Below are 12222 nucleotides of genomic sequence, written 5' to 3' on the forward strand. Positions count from 1 at the left end.
GGAACAGGAAACCCTGAGGTAGTTAACGATGGACGGAGGAGGATTAGAGAGTATTCCACACCAGCAGAAACCCCCATCTTAACCAGGATATCTGCCCCGATTGGAGAAGATGTGATGTTTAGAATCGATCCACACCAATTTCAGCTATTACCGTCCTTTTGGGAAGGCAAACGAAGAGCCCTATGACTTCTTAGAAAAATTTTACGAAGCATGTGATAGTTGCACTTACCCCAGAATTTCAAAGGAAGTTGTGAGAATGAAACTATTCCCTCATGCCCTTAAGGATAGAGCCAAGGATTGGTTTAGAACATTGGGAACAAATTTTGAATCATGGAATGATATGGAGAAGAGCTTCTTAAAAAGATATTATACAGTGGCTAGGACAAATTCTTTCAGAAGAGAAATTAGAAATTTTCAGCAGGGAAATGATACATTTAGCGAAGCATGGGAGAGATTGATGGGGCTCATTAGGAAGTGCCCCCACCATGGCATTCAAAAATGGGACTTAGTGCAAATTTTCTATGAAGGCTTAAATGATGTGGAGAAAGGCAGAGTTGATATCTCGAGTGGAGGAGCAATAGCTGACATGTATGAAGATGAAGCTATGGCACTACTACAAAAAATGTCCGATAATTTAGCCTATCACCAAGATGCCTCCGATCATGTTAGGGTTACCCCTCGGAAAGGTGGACTGTTGGATGTTAGAGGGGTTGAACCCCAGATTACTATGGATAGAATTGAAAAACAGATAGGTGTAATGATGGGAAAAGCCATGGAAAAGATGAATGAAAAAATAATCTCACTATGGCAAGGTCAGAATAGTGGATGAGCACCCAACCAAATAAATCGATGTGAAATGTGCTCAAGTGATAGCCACACCGGAGAAGAATGCCCTATGATATCAGAAGTGAATGCTATAGGCAGGCAAGAAGGGAGCAATGTCCAATGGGGAACTAGAGGAAACTTAGGAGGACAGGGATGGAACAACAACAACCGACCACCCCAACAACAGTTCCAATCCAAAGCGAACAATCCCCAACACCAACAACATTATCAACCTTACCGAAATTTTTCAGATCGCACTAATGCGACTCTCACCAAGGTCATCGAGGAGCTGCAAGAAGACAAGAAGAGGATGCTCAAGCTTTTGAAGAAATGGAGAGAGGCATCGGAGGGAGATGGAGAAGCTCAAGGCGGAGATCTGCCTTCACAACGGTCAACAATTTGCGCATGCGGGAGCACCGCATAAGTGCGTGTGAAGACCCTATGAAGATGGGCGCCAAATCAGGTAAACTCCCTACTCAGGCCTGTATTAATCCTAGCAATTTACTTTATGTTGATGACATGTGTAGTGTAGTTAATGAGCATATTCATGACATGCATGCATTGACTGAACAACAAGAAATAGGAGAGCTGAGTGCTATATCAAAACTTAGGAGTGGGAAAGAGTTGGCTAATCCATTTGCAGCTATAGAGAAACGAAATGAAGTGGAGGATAAGTTAGAGGAAGTAGAAAAGGATGAGGATGAAGGGGTAGAGGAAAATCTGGAAAAGGAACCCAAACCCCAAAACATATTGCCCACCTATCCCTTTCCCTAGTGCCTTACAAGCGAAGAAAGAAAAATCGAAAGACAGCCCACTTCTTGAGTATTTGAAAGAGGCTACGGTCGAAATTCCTGTTTTAGATGCGATCCAGTACATCCCTGATTATTCCAAATTTGTGAAAAACCTGTGTACACCTCCTAGGAAGCAAAAGAGGATTCAACTTTCTGAGAATATTAGTTCAATTTTTCTGCATGAATTACCTCAAAAGCGCAAGGATCCGGGAGCACCAGTGATCAAATGCGAAAGTGGGAAGTATTCACCAAAGCTTTACTTGATTCAGGAGCAAGTGTGAATATCATGCCTAAGGCCCTACTTGAGACTTTTAAATTTGGTGAATTACAACCTGTAAATTTAGAATTACAGTTAGCGGACGGATCAATTAGAAGACCGTGTGGACAGTTGGTGGATGTGGTGATGAAAGTAGAAAAGTGTTCATTTCCTATCGATTTTATAGTAGTGGATGTAAAAATTTCAGGAAAAATTAGTCATGCACCGATTATTTTAGGACGGCCATTCTTAGCTACCGCAAGAGTGAACACAGATTGGAATGCAGGAAAAATTAAATTGCGCATGGGAAAAGAAGAGGTTGAGTTACCAATCTCTCAATTGATGAAGTATCCCAATAGTAGCCAGGAAGACATTTATACATGTTCCCTAGATGATGAAAATGATGAATGCCATGTTATAGGGAAAGTAATCTATGAGGTGATGGCGGTGAATGAGAGTGCCTATGAGGGGGAGAAGGACGACCATGGTGAAATGAAGGGTGAAAACATGAATAACTACAGATCTACGCCCACTGAAGAATTAGAATTGAAACCTCTTCCTTCTCACCTTAAATATGTTTTTTTAGGTCCAAGAAAGACATATCCAGTAATTATCTCTTCAACCCTCACTTTAGAGTAGGAAGTTAACCTATTAGATGTCTTACGACAGCATAAGAGCGCTATTGGATGGACCATAGACGACATCAAGGGAATTAGTCCTGATATCTGTCAGCATAGAATTTTTATCGAGGAAGGATCCAAACCATCAGTTCAGCATCAACGTAGATTAAATCCTTATCTTTACGATGTGGTGTCGAAGGAGATTACCAAATGGCTGAAAGCAGGATTCATTTACCCAATTTCAGATAGTAAGTGGGTGAGCCCAATTCATGTAGTACCTAAAAACAGGGATTACTGTCCAAAAGAATCAGGATGGAGAAGAGATCCAGGCGAGGGTAGCATCGAGTTGGCGGTATGCATAGATTACGAAAGTTAAATCTAGCAACAAAAAAAGACCATTATCCTCTACCTTTCATTGATCAAATACTTGAAAAATTAGCTGGACAGAGTTTTTATTGTTTCTTGGATGGGTACTCAGGATATAATCAAATTAGCATTCATGAAAGTGACCAAGATAAACCTACGTTCACATGTCCTTTACGAAGATGTGCTTTTAGAAAAATGCCATTTGGACTTTGTAATGCACCAGCAACCTTTCAAAGGTGTATGAGTGCAATGTTTTTTGATTTAATTGGTACATGTCTTGAAGTTTTCATGGATGACTTTTCCGTGTTTGGTGAATCTTTTGGGTCTTGTTTGTCTAACTTGGATAAAGTGTTACAGATTTGCGAAGAAAACAAGTTAGTGCTCAGTTGGGAGAAATCCCATTTTATGGTGGACAGGGGGATCGTCTTAGGTCATCATATCAGCAAGGAGGGGCTGGCTGTGCACAAGGCAAAGATCGAGATCATCAAGGAGCTTCCACTTCCATCGACCCTAAAGCAACTTAGGGGTTTTTTGGGCCTGATAAGCTCAATTTTAGGGCGTTTTTTACTGGTTATTTAGCAGTTCAGACGTGTGAGGTTCAGAGCTTATGCAACAAATTTATAAACCTCACGGCGTAAGGCGAGTGAGGGTCGATCCATAGGGAGCAGGAGAAAACAGTAGAAATTTCCTTCTTTATTCAATAGATATGTCACTTATCAATTTAAAATAAATATTAAACTCTGTTAAATGATCCTCAGGAAAATCACAGAATTCATCTTTAATTCCCAGTTTAGTCGAAAGATTTAACTACTATTGCTCTGATTAAGTTAAAGATTTAACTTAATAGAGGCTGTCTACAGAGGAGTTCTCTGTAGACAGTACCCTGCCCTTGGGGCAAGGATCAAACACCTTGCATGCAGGGTACCTGCGCAAGGTGTTTGCGTCTGCGGCGCTGTCGCGCGGCGTGGCGTGGCCGCTGCTGCGCGCGGCGTTGCTGCGTGCAAGCGCTGTTGCGTGCGGCGCGTGGCTGCGCGCGGCGCTGCTGCGTGCAGCGCTGCTGCCGGGCGTTGCTGCGTGCAACAGCGCTGTTGCGTCGGCGTGGCTGCGCGCGGCTGCTGCGTGCAGCAGCGCTGCTGCGCGGCGCGCTGCTGCGTGCAGCGGCGCTGCTGCGCTGCGCGCGCTGCCGCAGCGGCGTGGCTGCGCGCGACGCTGCTGCGCGGCGCGCTGCTGCGTGCGCAGCGCGTCTTGGCGTGGCTGCGCCAGCGGCTGCTGCGTCTTGTGGCGCGGCGTGGCTGCGTCGCGGCGGCATTGCTGCTGCGTCAAAGGAATTTTTGGGGATGATCATGAACAAGAAAGAAACAAAATTCAACTGAAATCAAATCTAAAATGAAACAATCCTCAGTTGGAAAACATTGGAAGATCTGCGACTCTTCCAACCCAACCAAAATTGTCTGAGAAGAGAGGGATTACAGGGCTGAAGCTTGAGATTTCTCCACGTCGGGTGTCACGTCCTTGCGGCAAGGCGTGGTTCTTCAATCCAAGCTATCTTCAGTCTGTTCTTCCTCTCCAACTCCAAAAGCTCATCAGCTCCTGGAGGTGCAGAAATCCTCTTCTCCAAGCCCTAGTTTCCTTAGAGAAAATTCTGAACACCTAAACTCCTCTCTCAAGAGAGTATTTATAGGTTTTCTCTTAAGTCATGCCCAGGGGCATTTTCGTAATTTTTGCCACTTCGAATTTTTGCCCACTTCTGTTGATCCTCCTCTCTTCCTTGATCTTCTTAACCTGTTTCTGAATGTTCACTAGCCATAAAACGTTAAATATATTCCACTTGATTCAAAGAATCAAGTGGGGTTTTCATAAAACAATACATATGCATGAACTTAGCATGAATTCACAAGATAATTGTAATGAATTTAAACTTGAGAACTTGATTATTTGATGACATATTTTAGAGTCATCAAACACCCTAACTTAGATCGTTACTAGTCCCTTAGTAATGACATGCAGGTGAGAATAAAAGATGATCTCAAGGTGAATTTTGACTTCCGATAACTTTGATTCATGCTCTTCTCAAGGAGTATTTTCAGCAATTAAAATTGACCAGCGTAGAAGAAATTTAGGATCTATCTCAGCCTTAAACCTCAACTAAGTGCACATGATCTATGGAGTACATATAGTAAGTACATAGTATATGGAATAAGATCGAGTTAACACCCCAAGCGCACTACTGAACGAGGCGTGAGAGTGGCATTAATGCTAGCTCAATACTATGGCTATAGTAGCATCGGCTCAAACACACGGGAGACAGCTTTTCCACCTTTATTTTATTTGGCATTTGCTGCTTGTTGGTCATTTTTGATGACAATCAACTTTAGTACTATGATGCAAGCTTTTGCTTGTTTATGCGCAGTGCAGCTTTCACTTGATAGTTTGGTGGCGCTTATCCACTACCCATGTGCCGTCCTTAGTAGACCGGCAGCTTATTCCCCCGACGGAGTTTTGTATCCTTCATGGGTCAGGAGCTTCACTCACGCCATAATAACACTGCCAATGAGCTAACACTAACCCTACTCTCCACTAAAGCTAAAAATTTTCGTGCATGTAAGTGCTAACTCAACCCGAGGTGGATGGTGAGGTGAGAGAAGTATAATGGTAATAGATACGACTATCGCGGTATGGATCGTAGTGCACCTAGCTAGGCTTACTTCACCTAGGATTCCCTAGCTGGCCACTCTTGCATTTCTACCCTTTTGAAAAGAATCGAATTATCATGCATATCATTGGACAATCATCTCCTAAGATCATCAAATATCCATGGTTTGTGAATGCAAAAACGAAAAAAATTTCATGGATAATGCATGTAAATGTACTCCCCTCCCCCCCTCAATAAAAGGCATGTTCCTACATGACAAATCATAAATGAGAGAAAGGAGAAAGGAATACCAAACCATGGAAGGAAGGGCAGCGATCAGCATGCGTGTTGTCCAGTGACGTGTTAGGTGGGCGTGGATCGGAGTGGCTGCACACGAGAACAGAAACAAAACGCAGAAACAAAAACAAAACAAGGAAAGTAACCAAGCAGAGAGAATATGAAATGTAGTAAAACAAAACTAATCGGATCATGAGCTATCATGCGATGGCTTTTCTAACGTAATATTCATGGGGCTGTGAAGATCTTCTTCTTCTAAGTAGGGTTTGAGCCGCGTTGCTCACAGTGAATCGCCTTTGAGACGTAGGATCTAAAATTGTAACGGCTCCATTCTCAAAACCTGTTGAACAAGGAAGTGACCATCCCATCGCGTTTTCAATTTACCTGGAAAGAGTTTTAGTCTAGAGTTGTAAAGCCATACTTTTGATTCTCCACAAAATTCTTCTCCTCAAGCTCTTGTCATGAAACATCTTCATCTTGGCTTTATAAATCTTGAATTCTCATAAGCCTCATTTCTTAACTCTTCCAACTCATTCAATTGAAGAAGTCTATGCTTGCCTCTATCCAAATCTAGGTTGAGTTTTCTAATAGCCCAAAGGGCCTTGTGTTCTAACTCAAGTGGTAGGTGACAAGCTTTGCCAAAGATAAGGCGGAAGGAGACATGCCGAGAGGGGTTTTGTAAGCTGTCCTATAAGCCCATAACGCCTCGCCTAGCTTCCTGGACCAATCTTTCCCATCTGGACGCACTATTTTCCTCAAAATTTTCTTCACCTCTCTATTGCACAATTCAACTTGTCCATTGGCTTGAGGATGATATGGGGTAGTGACTCGATGATGAACACCAAACTTTTGAGGAGATTCCTAAAGTTGTAATTTGTGAAGTGTGAACCTCCATCACTAATGATCGCTTGTGGGCATCCATATCTATAAAAATGTGTTTTCAATAAAATTGGTCACTACCTTACTGTCATTGGTTTTGGAGGGAATGGCTTCTACCCATTTGGAGACGTAGTCAACAGCCATCAAGATGTATTCATAAACCGTTAGAACTAGGAAATGGACCCATAAAATCAATTCCCATAAATCAAATATTTCCACTTCTAAGATGGGTTGTAGGGCATTCTATCTTTCCTATTGATATTGATGGATGCTTGGCATGCTAAACAACTGTTATAAAATTTCTGCGCGTCATGAAATAATGTAGGCCAAAAGAAACCCGATTCAACAATCTTATGAGCTGTTACCTTGGCGAGTAGTGACCCCTCCTGGTTTTGCGTGGCAGAATTCTAGGATGCTTCGTTGCTCGCTCTCGGGGACGCATCGTCGGAGAATTTGATCTTGTCCTTGGTGAAACAGCTCGGATCTTCCCAAAAATAAAATCGCGCATCCTTGAGTAGCTTTTTCTCTCGTGGGAAGTCCAACCTGTAGGAATTTGTCCTGAAACTAAAAAGTTGACAATATGTGCATACCAAGGAACGAATGTTCCTTGTGCAGTTAGGACAAATTCATCAGGAAATGCATCATTAATTTGTTCAGGTGGGCGCCTATGATTCGTGAGAGATGGTCGGCTACTACATTTTCACACCCTTTCTTGTCTTTAATTTCCAAATCAAATTCCTGTAATAAAGCACCCATCTAATCAATCTCGGTTTAGCCTCTTTCTTCGTTAACAAGTATCTAATAGCTGCATGATGAGAATAAACAGTTATTTTACTACCTAGTAAATAAGACCTAAACTTTTCTAAAGCGAAAATAATGGCCAGCAGCTCCGTTTCGGTGGTGGTATAATTCAGTTGTACGTCCAGTAAGGTCCTGCTGGCGTATTAGATCACCACAGGGTTCTTATCTATTCTTTGGCCTAACACTGCACCTACTGCAAAATCAGAAGCGTCGCACATTAGTTCAAAAGGAAGGGTCCAATCGGGCCCTTGCAGGATAGGCGCATTAACCAAAGCTTCTTTCAATTTATAAAATGCATCTTTAGCCTCTAGTGTTAGTTCAAAATCATTATTTTTAGACGATAAAAGGTTTGTAAGAGGTTTAGAAATTTTAGCAAAATCAAGGATAAAACGTCTATAGAAACTCACGTGGCCGAGGAAACCCGAAGGGTTTTTAGGTTGGTTGGAGGTGGAAGGCCCTGGATGATTTCGATTTTGGCCTTGTCCACTTCAATCCACGGTTGCTGACCGTGTGTCCCAGCACTACTCCCTCCTGCACCATGAAATGAGATTTTTCCCAACTTAGGACAAGGTTGGACTCAATGCACCTCTTCAATACTTTGGTGAGGCTTAGGAGGCAGTTCTCAAAGGTAGATCCAAATACTGAAAAATCATCCATAAACATTTCTAAACATTCGCCTACTAAATCAGAAAATAGGGCATTCATACATCGCTGAAATGTGGCGGGGCATTGCATAACCCGAAGGGCATACGCTGAAGGCATATGTCCCTACGGGACTCGTAAATGTTGTCTTCTCTTGATCATCAGGATGGATGTTTACTTGGTTGTATCCTGAATAACCATCAAGAAAAAAATATTGCTGCCCTGACAGTTTTTCTAGTATCTGATCTATGAAGGGTAGTGGGTAGTGATCCTTCTTTGTCGCCTTATTTAATTTCCTGTAATCAATGCACCCTCCACCCTGTGGTCAATCTTTTCTGCACCTCTTCCCCTTTTTCGTTCACTTCTACGGTAATTCCAGATTTCTTTGGTACCATGTGTACAGGACTCACCCATCTACTGTCGGATATAGCATAAATTATTCTTGCATTCAACCACTTACTCACTTCTTTCTCAATAACTTCGCTCATGTAAGGGTTGAGTCTCCTTTGATGCTCTCTACAAGGTTTTGCTTCCTCTTCTAAAAATATCCTATGTTCACAGATCAAAGATGGAATTCCTCTAATATCATCAAAGATCCAACCTATGGCATTTCTATGCTCCCTAAGTACCTCTAGCAAGTCCTTTTCCTGTTCAGAGGATAGTGATGAAGATATGATTACCGGTAGGATTTTCTGCTCATCTAGATATGCATATTTGAGGATGAGGCAAAGGTTTCAATTCTGGCCCTACCTCTACCGAAGGGGGGTCTATGATCTCTCCCTCTAGCTCTCTACCCTCTACTTGTGACAAGTATTCTTTAACCACATCCTCTCCTTCATCTTTTGCACACAATTTTAACTCCTCATTGCTTCCTACAGGACACTTCATCATTTTCGATATATCCAGTTGAACTCTCTCCTTTCCAATTTTAAACTCAACCGTCCCCTTCTCCCAATCCATAATCGTTTTGCCGTAACCAAGAATGGTCTACCTAAGATGATAGGAGCTAAACTAATGTCTCCGATATCTTTACATCTGTCACTATAAAGTCTACAGGGATTTCACAATTCTCTACAGTGATCATGACATCGGTTAACCTTCCCTCGGGTTGCCTAACAGTGCCGTCAGCTAAGAGTAGGTCCATATGAATTTCCTCCAACTCTCCAAACCCACTCTCCTCATATAATGCGGTCGGAATGATACTTATGCTTGCTCCCGTATCTAATAAAACTTTAGAGAAGGTGTTTCCTCCTATTTCGCATGTAATGAAAGGGGCTCTCTCATTTTGATAGGGATGGCATTAAGAATGCTAGAGGCATTTTCAGATAATTTAACCACTTCCCTATGCTTCTTAATGGTGCAAGAGTCCTTAAGGTACTTCTTTAGGGAAGGTGCACACCTAAGCATATCTTCGACAGTAACAGTCATGGTGGCTTTTCTAAAATTCTCTAGCAGTCGGTTTTCATAATCAAATATCGGTTTTTTTCTATTTAAAGCGGAAGGGTAGGGAACATGCTGCCCACTCGTAGAAGGTAGAGGCTCCTCCACGTAGGGGGGGTCCTCTCCTTCTTCCTCTTGTGGTTTGGTTCCCTTCTTAGAATTCTCTATAGAAGTCCGATAGGGATCCTGAAGTTCTTTCCCATTTCTCAATTTTGAGATGGCTAGAACCTCAGGATCATCTCTATTCGTCTCATCATGAATGGAATGCTGCACATGATGCAAGTTGCATGGATTGATGGGACGGTTTAAAAGGAAGTTTATAAGATGTGCAAGGAGAATCTAACGGTATACCTTGGTGTTCAGATTGGACAGGTCTGAGGCTTTCTAGCATCTTCCTCATCTGCTCTTGAGCATCCAACATTTGCTTCGTTTGAAACTCCATCATCACTTGCATCCGCATCTCCATTTCCGCCCGCAACTTTTGATTTTGCTTTTCGATCATATCTGAAATGACGGGAGTTAATGTGGAGAAATCAGGTTGAGTTTGAGATGAAACCTGATACTGTTGTGGAGGCCTGTGCTGGAATTGTTGTCTCTGTTGGAACGGGGGTTGAGCTGCCGGCTTGTTTCCTTGGTGGAAGGCCTCTCCGTTTGGAAATTTGACCGCTTGACCCGCCCACGGTTGTTGCGGCTGGTTGAAAGCCTTCACCTCTTCTTCCATGGCTTGGCAAGCTCCATCTTCATGTTCCCTGCTAAAACAGAGAGCAGATCTTAGCTTTAATGATGGGAGAGTTACCTAGGAAGACATTCTTCAAGGTAGAGGTGAGCTCCTCCAATTTCTGGTTGGTCTCCCTTAGGCCCGCTTGTAGCTCTCCCTCCTTGGCGTTGACCTGCAGAATTCCTGCTCTCTTGGGCTGCACATTCCTCCCATTCTGATTGGCTCCAATCTCCTGCAAATCAGTTTCTACAACTCTCTCCAAAATATCAAAAACTTCATCCTCATATGCAGTATAAAACGTTCCACCGTGGCGAGTTTACCTTGTTTTTCATAAAATCAGAGAGAGACTCATAAAATATCTGAGCTAGTTGACATTGTTCAATTCCATGGTGAGGCACTTCCTCAACAGATCATTGACCCTCTCCCATGATTCACTAAACGCCTCACCATCATGAGGATGGAAGTTGTGAATTTCCCTTCTATAAAAGTTAGTTTTGGAGAGAGGGTAAAATTTCTACAGAAATTTTCCCTACATCTCTTCCCATGAATTAAAAGTGATTCCTAAATTGCGGTACCAGGAAAATGCTTTATCTTTTAAGGTTAGAGGAAAATATTTCATTTTTAAAATTTCTGTAGATATCCCTGGAACGTTTTGAGATGAACACCTAATGTGGAAATCATCAAGGAATTCTAATGGGTTTTGAGCAGGCAGTCCATTAAATTCAGGTAAGGAATGAATTAATGCATTGTCATATCGAAAGGAAATACCGTCACCGATGTTCAGATTTACATCGGTTTGACGCAAGCTTCCCGACGGTGTGGACCTATCCAGCATAGTCCTCCTCCTCTCATTCTGCTGGTGCATCTCTTCAGCCATATTTCTCTGCTGAATTTCTGGTTCTGTCACTGTAGAATCCGGAGTGGCGTCTCTAATGTCTTTCTCTGCAGACTTTTCACCAGCTCCTGAGCGTGTTACTACCATAAATTTACAGCAAACGGTTAGAATAACAATGAGCTGAGGATTGTCAAGTCCTGCAGCTCTAGAAAAATCAACAAAAATGACTGTAGATTTAGAGAAATGACAGTAGATTCACAAAAATGACTGTAGATTCACCAAAATGACTGTAGGTTTAGAGAGATAACTGTAGATTCAGAGAAAATAGAATTTTCTACTGTAATACCGTGCTCCCCGGCAGCGGCGCCAGTTGATAAGCTCAATTTTAGGGCGTTTTTTACTGGTTATTTAGCAGTTTAGACGTGTGAGGTTCAGAGCTTATGCAACAAATTTATAAACCTCACGGCGTAAGGCGAGTGAGGGTCGATCCATAGGGAGCAGGAGAAAACAGTAGAAATTTCCTTCTTTATTCAATAGATATGTCACTTATCAATTTAAAATAAATATTAAACTCTGTTAAATGATCCTCAGGAAAATCACAGAATTCCTCTTTAATTCCCAGTTTAGTCGAAAGATTTAACTACTATTGCTCTGATTAAGTTAAAGATTTAACTTAATAGAGGCTGTCTACAGAGGAGTTCTCTGTAGACAGTACCCTTGCCCTTGGGGGCAAAGGATCAAACACCTTGCGTGCAGGGTACCTGCGCGCAAGGTGTTTGCGTGCAGCGGCGCTGTCGCGCGCGGCGTGGCTACGCGCGACGCTGCTGCGCGCGGCGTTGCTGCGTGCAACAGCGCTGTTGCGTGCGGCGTGGCTGCGCGCGGCTGCTGCGTGCAGCAAGCGCTGTCGCGCGCCGCTGCGTCTGGCAGCGCGCTGGGCGTGGCTGCGCGCGCTGCTGCTGCGTCAGCGCGCCAGCGTCTGGCGTGGCTGCGCGGCGCTGCTGCGTGCAGCGGCGCTGTCGCGCCTGGCGTGGCTGCGTGGCGGCGCGTTGCTGCCTTGGCGGTGCTGCCCAGTGCTGCTGCGTCAAAGGGAATTTTTGGGGAAGTTTGGGGAGGATGATCA

At 43.2% G+C, this 12222-nt stretch overlaps 1 non-coding gene across 1 annotated transcript; it reads right to left on the reverse strand.

The window, feature by feature from the left end:
* Positions 1-386: 386 nt before the first annotated feature.
* Positions 387-492, reverse strand: LOC144715379 (small nucleolar RNA R71). Its single transcript, XR_013584607.1, has one exon. It is a non-coding gene; the product is annotated as a small nucleolar RNA R71 (small nucleolar RNA).
* Positions 493-12222: the final 11730 nt, after the last annotated feature.

Source organism: Wolffia australiana, chromosome 18 (assembly GCF_029677425.1).
Source record: "Wolffia australiana isolate 7733 chromosome 18, ASM2967742v1".
Taxonomy (NCBI): Eukaryota; Viridiplantae; Streptophyta; class Magnoliopsida; order Alismatales; family Araceae; genus Wolffia; species Wolffia australiana.